The 10,349-nt window shown below is 33.0% G+C and overlaps 1 long non-coding RNA gene across 1 annotated transcript in view; it reads left to right on the forward strand.

The window, feature by feature from the left end:
* The window catches only part of LOC149918112 (uncharacterized), a 54,259-nt gene extending 44,159 nt beyond the window's left edge, over window positions 1–10,100 (forward strand). The window contains exons 2-4 of the long non-coding RNA XR_016466380.1: window positions 5,503–5,643; window positions 8,728–8,786; window positions 9,518–10,100. This is a non-coding gene — a long non-coding RNA (uncharacterized LOC149918112). The remainder of the gene's footprint in view (window positions 1–5,502; window positions 5,644–8,727; window positions 8,787–9,517) is intronic.
* The last annotated feature ends 249 nt before the right edge of the window (window positions 10,101–10,349 follow it).

The raw sequence follows: 10,349 nt of genomic DNA on the forward strand, positions 1-10,349 counted from the left end.
GATACTTTGTATATCTTTTGTTGAATGTTCTTTGGAGATGATAAAAAAGTACTTAATCTTTTCAAGACAGCATGACTAACATATACAGTTGCAGATAAAAATTGTTTAAGTTCACATACATTTGTAAAATCCACGTCAAAGTCAGTCTTTTCCTGAGTTGCATCAAAAAGGAGTGGTTAGCAGAGTGAGGGGAATGATTTCCCCCTCTAGTCTGTCCTAGTGAACTTCAGCTGGAGTTCTGCATCCAAGTCTGGGGCCTCAGCACAAGGAAGACACAGACCTTAGATTGAGTCCAGAGGAAGGCTGTGAAGATGATCAGAGGTGTCGAGCACCTCCCTTATGAAGAAAGGCTGAGAATGAGTAGAGGGGAAGGATCAATTTGAAGGTGATTCACTGCCTAGCACAGAATCTTCTGGTTCCTTTTTTTTTTTTTTCTCCTGCAAGAGTACATTGCTGGCTCACTTTTAACTTGGTGTCCACTAGGATACCAAGACCTGCAGGTCTTTTTCTGAAATACTGTTTTACAACCAGTAATCCCCTAAATTGTACTGGCATATAGCATTATTCCTCCACTCGTGTAAGGCTTCATATCTCCCTTTCTTGAATTTTTGAGGTTCCTGCTGGCTCACTTCCAGCCTGTTGAATTCTTCAAGCACAACTGTGTGGTACATCAACCATCCTTCACAGCTTTGTTTCATCTACAGACTTTCTGAAGATGTGCTTTGTCCCATTGAGGTCATTAGTAACTTTTTTTAATACCTTCAGTCCTTTCATCTTGCAGACAGACAGAAGATTAGAACTGCAAAATCCTTAAAAAATACCTGCTGAAATGGCTCTTTTTCAGTTCAGCGACTTCAAAGAAGGGAACGATTTCCTTCAGCCTCACTTCTACTAGAAAAATCTGCAATGTGTTATCAGCATAGAAGTCTTTTATGTAGTTTCCATATACACTATCTGGCAGACACTGTTGTCCTCCTCTCTAATCGTGTCAGGGCAAAATGAAAATTCTGTCAAGCACAGAGAAGAGATTTTCTGTGTGTCAGCACAATGTTCTTCAGCACAGGTGTTTTCATAATGATGATATATTATAAAACTTCATGGTGTTCAATGGCTCTCATATTCCTACTTCCACCTCATCAGTCACATGTCAGTATGACTCCACCCTGTGTCCTCGATAATCTTGGAATGGTGTTGATAATGCAAAAGAATATTCTGAATTCTCTTTTCATTTTCATCTCTAAATTTATATGCATTAGTACATGGAAAATAATACTTTTTTTTTTTCTTAAGTCTCTAGAAAACAGGAATTTCATGTATGCTTCAGTTGAATTCCTTCACTGAGAGTTTTTTAAGTACAGCAGACTGCTCTATAAATGATCAGCAACTACAGTCAAGTAGATGACTCTTTCAAGTAGAATCTCAAAGTAGATAGCTGCATCTTGATAATCTAGACAAAAGCCAGTTGAGTCAATAATGTCTTCCAACTGACAAAATAAATTAACTCCAAAATACTCAAAATGATTTAACACTTATCAATTCAACACAGACTGCAACAGAAATGTGTTTCATTTAGTAAATATTTAATATCTCAAGGTTTCTAATTTAGAAGTTGTAAATTTCTGCTTTGAATATAGGCCATAATACAAATATGATCTTCAGCCAAATTTAAAAGTACGCTAATATTTATTTTTGTGATTACCTTGTCAAAGAGGCAATATTTGTCAGCATTTAGTATGTGCCAAAATTTTTTTCCTACCCACAAAAGTATCAGTTATTATAATAAAAATTTGCTAATTAAGTATGAGCAATGACTAATGTATAAAATATATCTGTGCCTTTATTTAACAATATCATTTTCCAATAGCAATATTACAGCTGAACTTAGATGGCAAATAAGGAGATTAGGTATTTTAAGCCCAAATTTTTCAAATTGAAGTCAGAAGTTTGCCACTGCATGTTAAGAATATTTTGTAGCATTCTATCTTGGTCGTTTTGATTTTAGAACTTTTAAATAAATTTTGGTGTATGATTTTAAGTAAGTTTTATTTAAAAATAAATAAATAAATAAATGGGAAGGATGTTCTGGAGAATATCAAAGATGAATGAAGTGGTACTTGACCAGATGGCACAAATCATTGTTATCATAATAAGAAAGGAAAACAAATGTCAATTATAATATAAACAAGATTGATACTTATATTTATTTTTGTTTGAAATAATTGTAAATACAGTTGCTTAACATGATGCAAGACTAGGGCTGAAAAAATAACAGTCTTGTAGAAAAGTTAGGTAGTCTTACTGAAAAGTTTGAACAAACTATGAAAGGCAAGTGACAGTATTCAGTGAGATAACCCACTTTCATTTTGTAGTAAAACAAATATATATGTCTCATGATATAACTTGTGGCCTATTCTTATAGAACTGCTTTTGCTACTTGTTTTCTTGTTCCCCACTTGCACTATTTGTCAACATTCTATTTAGTGTTAAAGACGTACTTCAAAAGCATATTGATGAATATGAATTAAACTAAAAGACTGAAATACATACATTTAGAAGTAGAAGAATTTTATTTAGTTTGATAGCAACATTGTCCCTTTTACCTTCTTGACTCTGACCTTTCATTTCAACAGCAAGATATTACATAATATTGTAATAAAATTAATAACAAATTCATTCAAACTCATTCAGTTTCGGTGGCTTTTACATAAATTTCCATTTCTTCATTTAGCATGTTGATGTTTACATATTTTTATTTGAATCAAGTTCATTGTGTTTACATGCCTAGGAAATTTTAGGGTTTAAGTTGACTTATTTTAAATTTGTTGCTACAGCAAAAATGCTGCTCCAAATTAACTAGAAACTCAAAGGTTCCAAGAGATACTGGTCAGATCTGACTCAACCATGGTTAGAGTAACGAGATTTGTACTGATCATACAGGCTTCAGTGTGAGCAATAACTAATTTCTTGAACTAAAAAAGCTACACAAGACTGTGTAAAGGCATACACGCCACCCTGTATGCGTGTCGTGGTTTTATGTTTTTTGCTTTTCAGTATTCCACATCAAAACATCATGTATTGGAATTAAAGTGTTAATGCTCCAATTCCAGGTACCTATCCCTATACATTACGGAAGTCATGGGATCTGACCCTTCCGGGTGGGGCGGTCTCTTACTGCCTGGCAGTGGGTGCTGGAGGTGCTTTCCTAGCCGTTCCAAGCTTTTCAGGTTTGACTCGGTCTCAGGAGCTCTATCTCTCCTATTTTATTTGATTTATTAATCTCAATTTCAATTAGATTGTATTATATTGTGTTATCTTGCATTCCGATATCATAGTTAGTAAAATAAGTTTTCCTCCATACACAGTTGCCGCTGCTTTTTTTCCTCCCTTCCTTCCTTCCCATTTTGTGGGGCCAGGGCAGGTGGGGGGGCAGGGGCCTACTGCCCCCTGTCACAGGCATAAATTGATCTAGTTAACTCCGTGACAAGAAGGCAATAAAAAACAAATTTCCTTTTTCTGATACTGAAGTATAGGTTGATATAGTCCAAGCTAAAAGCATTGTTAACACATACAAGTTATTTTAAACAATAGAAAAATTTACTTTTTTTTTTTTGGTGTCTTTCTGTGCCTTTGAGTTTGTCTCTGTGAATGACTATCTAAAAACAGTGATTCAGAACTATGCTTTTTTAATGAAAGATAACATTCTTTATTGTCACTAGATGATAGAAGCATAAAAAAGGTAAAATATAAAATATCATACCTAAGATTCATCAATATATGTGCCTTCCTAACAATTTTGTGTCTTAAATATAAATTTGACAGTAGTTTCAGAAAAAAAGTGCAGATGACAGCTATGAAATTTCTGTGTATGCATTGTAATTCAACATCATCTTGCTCTGTTTATGTAATCTTATGTAATAACAGCATCTGTGCTTTATTTAATTTCAAGTAGACTACAGGGACTTTTTCAAATGTTATTCTTTATCAAAGTTCTTTTATGCTTATTCTTGGGTTTTAGCTGTCACTATTTGTGGAATATTTTAAAATTCTATTCTCATATGCAACCACACAATGATATTTCTTTTATTCTCACAGATACAAAGAGGAAATAGTTAATCAGAATGATCTTTTAGGGTAAAGGAATAAAAGAACAATGTGGGGAAAAAAAAAGAAGTTCTGCACAAGAGGACACAGACAGTCATAAACTCTTCAGCTTCATTCTATGTATTTTGTCAGTTCTTTCAGAGTAGAGGGCAGATTATGAAACGCAATCATTCTAAGAGGTCATGTTTTGCTTCTAATCTGCATTATTCCAAAGTCAATAGAGAAGTGTATCCAAAATATCTGGAAAGCCTTGTAAACATTACAAATACCTAGAAATTTGAAAAGGCAGTATATAATATAAAATATTCAGTGATTTCATCATATAATAAATGACAAGTAGATACACTTTATTCAGTTTTGTAAAAATGGAGGTTTAATAAGCGTGGTATGAATATTATATTATGAATATAAGCATAATTTCAGGTGATGTTTTTTTAGATAAAACAGCTCAACTAAAAAGCTATAAAATTATCTTTGATATGCTGTTCTCATGGAAATCACACATTCAGATTTGTATTAAATAAGAGTTAGAGTACATAGAAAAATACTATTTTTAAAGGAGTATGACAGATAGTTCTTTTCCTCGCCTTGAATTTGATAGCTTTGTGACTTTTATCATAAATCTCTTTTATATAATATTTGGTACAAGCTGTGGCACAGAAGGGCATACCCTCAGAATGCTTATATTGATATAATCAGTCAGCTAATTTTTTGCAGTTCTGTCTAAAGAGGCCTTGAAATCTGTGTCTTCTACTTGTTACTTAGTTGTAAACTGTGTTGAAGAATTGTTATAGAATATTAAGACAAGACTCGCATCTGGTATAACTTGGATTGAATTAAAATTCACAAGAATTTCCTTGTGCTTTAGTGATTTCCACAAACAGAATGAAATGTGTGCAAGTACCTAACTTCTGAAAAAGCTATCTTCAGGACTTCCACTGCTGATATGTTGAATATAATTCTTTGGATGCTGAGAGGATCTCCTTATCTAGATTTTCAAATAGGAAGGATTGTATGAACAATAGCTTCTAAGAAAAATCAGGTAGCATGTGTATAATATACGTATCTATGTATATTTTATATTATACATATATTATATACGTATAATAGATTCAATGCAAGTTATAATATAATAGGCTTGTTATATCATGTATTTGAGTTTCCAAAATATGTGTATTATGCTAGTAGAGCAGAGTAGGAAGTCTCTATCAACAGATAGACAAAAGAAGTCAAGTTTATTACAATTTTACCAAAACATTTCATGTAAAGTTCACTGTTTTACTTCACAGTTCTATAAGGGGAACTGTTAGATCCGGTGTTGAATCAGTAATTGAGCACCTGGTGAAAGGGTATGTTTGATGCAGAGAGCACAGGCAAATTGTTTGCATTTGTGTTTAACAGATGATCAGAAGGTGTGGACCCACAGCAGAGTCTCCCTGGGCTCATGGAAGATTCAGATGCTGAAGGGAAGAGTATTGCTGGAACCTAGGCTACTTCCTGAGAAGGAATGCTGTATAGCTAGAGAACCCCATTGCTAGCTGGGTGAGTTTGACATGGATGTGTTTGATTCTTCTTACTGTATGCGACTACTGGCCTACTGTAAATGCTTTGTCTGGTATCACCCAGAACCTGTTGCTTCTTTGTGAGCAGAACTCAGAAAACAAACAACGGGGAAAAAAAAAAAAAAAGACAACAAAAATCAGAAATGTGAAATAAAGGATTAAATAACCCTGGTGCCTTGTATTATATAGCTCCAAATCCTTATCCAAAACTGAAACAAAAGAAATAAAATACTTCTAAATACTTTTCTTGCACTGATTACTGAAGTCCTTTGGTTGATGTTATTATTTCAGTAAAGCGTGTGTGAGAAAAGAAAGGAAATGAAAACCTGAAAAGGAATAACAAATAGAAATCAAAATGGTTGATAAGGAAAGTGGAAATTTCAGTGACGTAATCAACTGCAATATCAAAGGAAATATCAATCTTATTTGTTAAGAATTAGTTGGGCAAAAAAATTGAACTAAGTACCTTTACTTTTACAAGCTGTAGGAGTTTCTATTGAACTAAAAGTTACCTTGCTTTTCCTGTCAGCATGCATCCCATCGTTAGTCTGTAAGCGGACAGGCACACAAAACATAAGTGTGTTCTGTACACTACTTTCTTTTCTCAGTCTCCGGTAACTGTATTGCCTTGTGGAGAAAGGAATTCAGATGTATACATTAAATTCTTTCCAGTAGGAAGTAGTAGGTTTTCTCTGGCAGAATACTTTTGAGTTTTATGCTTGCCTGAATATTTGACACATCACTGGGGTTTTCAAAACATACAGAAGGCATAACTTAAAAAAGTTTGTTATTATAGCCAATTTGACCTTCTCTGGGTTTTAAAAATAGAAATGGTATAAGATATAGCTGTCTAATTTATAATTGTGTTCTTCTGTGTACTCAGCTGGTATTAGTTTTTATATTTGATGACTATCTCACATCTATCACTGGTGAATATTGATTCTAACGTGCTCATTGCATATGTATTCATATATATGCCTAATTATATATATTCATTCATAATTCCTTCTGCAATTGTTACTTTCCTTCTTGCTTAATCTTTAAAATTTAAAATATAATTGAAAATTTAAGATATATTTTTTTCTGGATTTTTTTTTTTTGCTATCCATATACATGTGAATAAAAACCTTTTTTAAAAAAAAAAAAATTTTTTTTTTTAAGAGTATAGATCTTTGACATACAGTACGTACAAGTTGGTTTTGTGAACTAAATCATCAAAACCAAACTACAATGTATAAGGATTTCCAGTGCAGTGGCTACTTCAGAACAGTTTTCAGCCTCTATTCTTATCTTCTGTGATAATGAAAAACAATTTTTTGCACTTACAGTGAGGAATTCACAACCTCAAATTTTGCCTCATTTGCTGTGAGGGTCAGTGCTACTTGTAAAGCATAAATGCAGTCTAAATGCCTCGTGATAACTTCTTCATAGTACCATCCCCTTGGTGTTCCAGTCTGACGTCTGTGCTTTTTGTAGACATTTCTCTAGAAAAATTATTTTCATAGTACATTTAGTCTGAAATATACAAGTGTTCATCCTTGGTATGTACATGAACAATATTTGATAGTTTTGTTTACTCCAGGAAAACAAAACAAAACAGTTTTTTATGAATTAAGCAAACAGAAATCTTTATAAGACAGCTGAAATGGAAAATAATTCTTAAAACAAAAACACTTCTGGATTCTTTAAAATACATGGGACTTCTACGAAGCCAATATATGTATTCCACATTGAAGATTATGTACAATAGCTCCTATCTTTGAAAACTTAATTTTTAGATGTAAATAAAAAGAATGAAATATTACAATAATGCTTTATTATTCAGATAACAAAAAGCAACAACAGAAAATTGAATAAGACTAAGAAGAAACAGTGCTAGCACACTAGCTTTAAAGGGAAATTATAAGCAAGGATCAAGCAGTTTAGTTCTTCTGTAGTTTACAACAGAAGCTATTGAGTTGAGCAAGAACAGTATTAAGCTTTAATCAGTTCTTTAATATTAAACTTAATGAGTGTGATATAACCCAACAAGTTCATGGAACTTATGAATATGTTTGTAGTTAAACATACAGTAAAGTATTTTGCTGACTAGGGTTGGCTTCCTGAATCAGTACCTGATATAATAAATTTTCACTTTTTCTGTAAACTAATTAATTTCCTGCTGTTATCTTCTCATTGTTGTTTCTCAAGTGCGTGGTGACATTTTGTCATATTCACCTATTTCAGATGAAAAGATGGTTTCATTTTTTAAATCAATATTGGCTTTTTGGACTTATCTTTGCTTTCATTAATACCTTGCTGTGCAGAATATATGAAGATGGTCACAGCAGAACTCTCTTTAATCCTCACACTGGGTTTTGTCTTTGATCATCTATTAGCTGAGACTATAGTATATTAACTTTCGGCTGAGTCAAGATAAAAGGTTTCTGTGAGAGGAAAGTTTCCTTCTTTGCTATTCAGCACACTTAGTTATTAATAACAAGAAATATATGAGCTGTCTTTCCTTATAAACAGTGTAGACCAGAGAGAACTAACACTCAAACACATTTTTTTCTGTATAGACTTATTGTGCTTGATACATTGACAGAACTTTGTATCACATATCTCTTAAAAGAAGAAAGCCCTTGAAAAGAGGAAAAAAAAAAAAAAAAAAAAAAAAAAATTAAAGCTGGCATATACTTTGAAGATGTAAGTAAAATGACATCATTACAGATTAATAAAAAGGTTCAATACTCTATTTTGTAAAGTTTAACTTGAATGAGTATTTTAAATGTTATTTCAATTTGTTCTTTGGAACTCTTATCTTTAGGACAATAAGACAGGGTAGATAATTAGCGCCATGCCTGAATGGACCAGAAGCTTGTTTAGTGCCATATCTGTAATGACCAATAGCTGGTCAGAGAATGACTTCTGTGAAATTGGCAGGCAGAAATAAATGTTCATAATTTAATCTTCCAACAACACTTACGGTTTATTGTCTGTCCCCAAAATGTTAAAGGCATTATAGTTCTAATCATTCTGAACCTTCTAAGTAAGTATTCTAACTTTGTAAATTACTTTTCAGATTTTTTTGCACCGTTTTCAATGACATTAATGCCACATGTTGATTCCGAATTATGATTGGTAAGACAAATTTTTTTCTTTGAAATTGTCCGCTTGAGTGTCTTACTGTTCATATTAAAGAGGATGTATGGGTGGCAGGTTTGTGCTCAGATGTTAGCATTCAATACTTAATTCAGATGCTGGAGTAATTTTTCCTATGAGATGAAACAAGGAATGGTTATTTACCTTTTTTTTTTCCTTCTAACGATCTTCCTGTTCCTTCTGAATTCTGTTATAAGACATTTTCTGGACTTCTATTTCTTTTCTCTTGTGGCTGCAATACTCCCTAAGATCTTCTGATTGTGATAGTGAATTTGAAGAAAAGCATATTGTTGGAGGCAGAGTTTAGAAAGTGGAGACTGGAAAATCATTTTTTCTTTATCGTGAAGCTGATGAAAATGTATTACTCAAATATTTAAGGGCCTGATCTTTTAGCTTTTGAAGACTCTTGTTATTGAATTAAATTAATGTAGCCATTAATAGTGAAGATCATTCACAGCAATTTTGAATTAGTGTTAAAATTGTTGGTGTATATTCTTTGATAAGCTTTTTTTTTTTTTTTTTTTTTTTTTTTTTTTTTAAATTTACTTTTTTTAAACAAACCACTGGCTAAACAAATACCACAGAACAGTTCTTTTCTAGCAGGGCACAACATGAAACACATTATTTAGTGTTTCTATCAAACTGTTTTAAAGGTTTACAGTTGATTTTTATTTTTATTTTTTTAATATTTTTAAATTTTCTCCAAAAAGTGATTGCTATAAAGTGAAGCATTACACCATGAATGTCTGAACTTTTGGCTTATCTGGACTACAGTGAGTGAAGAGGAGCTCTCCAGTGCCACATCTATGAAGATTACTCTGAAAGTAATGCCTCATGCTTATTTGCATGGAAACCAAAATAGATACGAAGAGCACAATAATGGTACTTGAAACAGCAAATTCTCAGCTACAAAACACTATTTTTTTCAAGATGGTCACCACCATTAGCTATGTATTTTCACCAGTAATAAACAAGAGCCTGCGTGCAACGCTCTTATACATCTGCTTCTGTGGAGGTGATCCACTGTTGCTGTCACCACTGCTGAAGCTCAGTTCCTACCATCTCACTTTACTTGATTGGTCTCCATAAGCATTCAGAAAGCATTGATGAATGTCAATGGGTGCCATTTTTCCTGCACGGAGGAATTCAATGACACCCCTTTCTTCATAAGTACTTCCACTTCAAGCAGTTTGCCAGACTGCCCTTCTGCTGCCATTCATCACATGGCAACAAAACAAAATGGAATGTTGATGGGAAGGTTCAGCCTCTACTGCCATACCACCAACATCCACTTCTGATGTTGCTGGCCAACATTGTAAAATAGGAGACATTACTTTCCAAATAGTTGTTATATATATAATTTATGTATGTAAGTAACAAAACTTTAAAAATACATTTCAATTAAAAAAGACATTAAGAAGTTAAAAAAGAGCAATAGAAACATAAAACAAGTGGAACATTTGACCTGGTTATATTCTGTCTTTTGAAACTGTTGCCATAGGGACCAATAGTAAAGCAGAGGAAGTACTTTGTTAGCACAAA

This window comes from Phasianus colchicus, chromosome 4, assembly GCF_987193195.1.
Source record: "Phasianus colchicus chromosome 4, bPhaCol1.hap1.1, whole genome shotgun sequence".
Lineage (NCBI taxonomy): Eukaryota > Metazoa > Chordata > Aves > Galliformes > Phasianidae > Phasianus > Phasianus colchicus.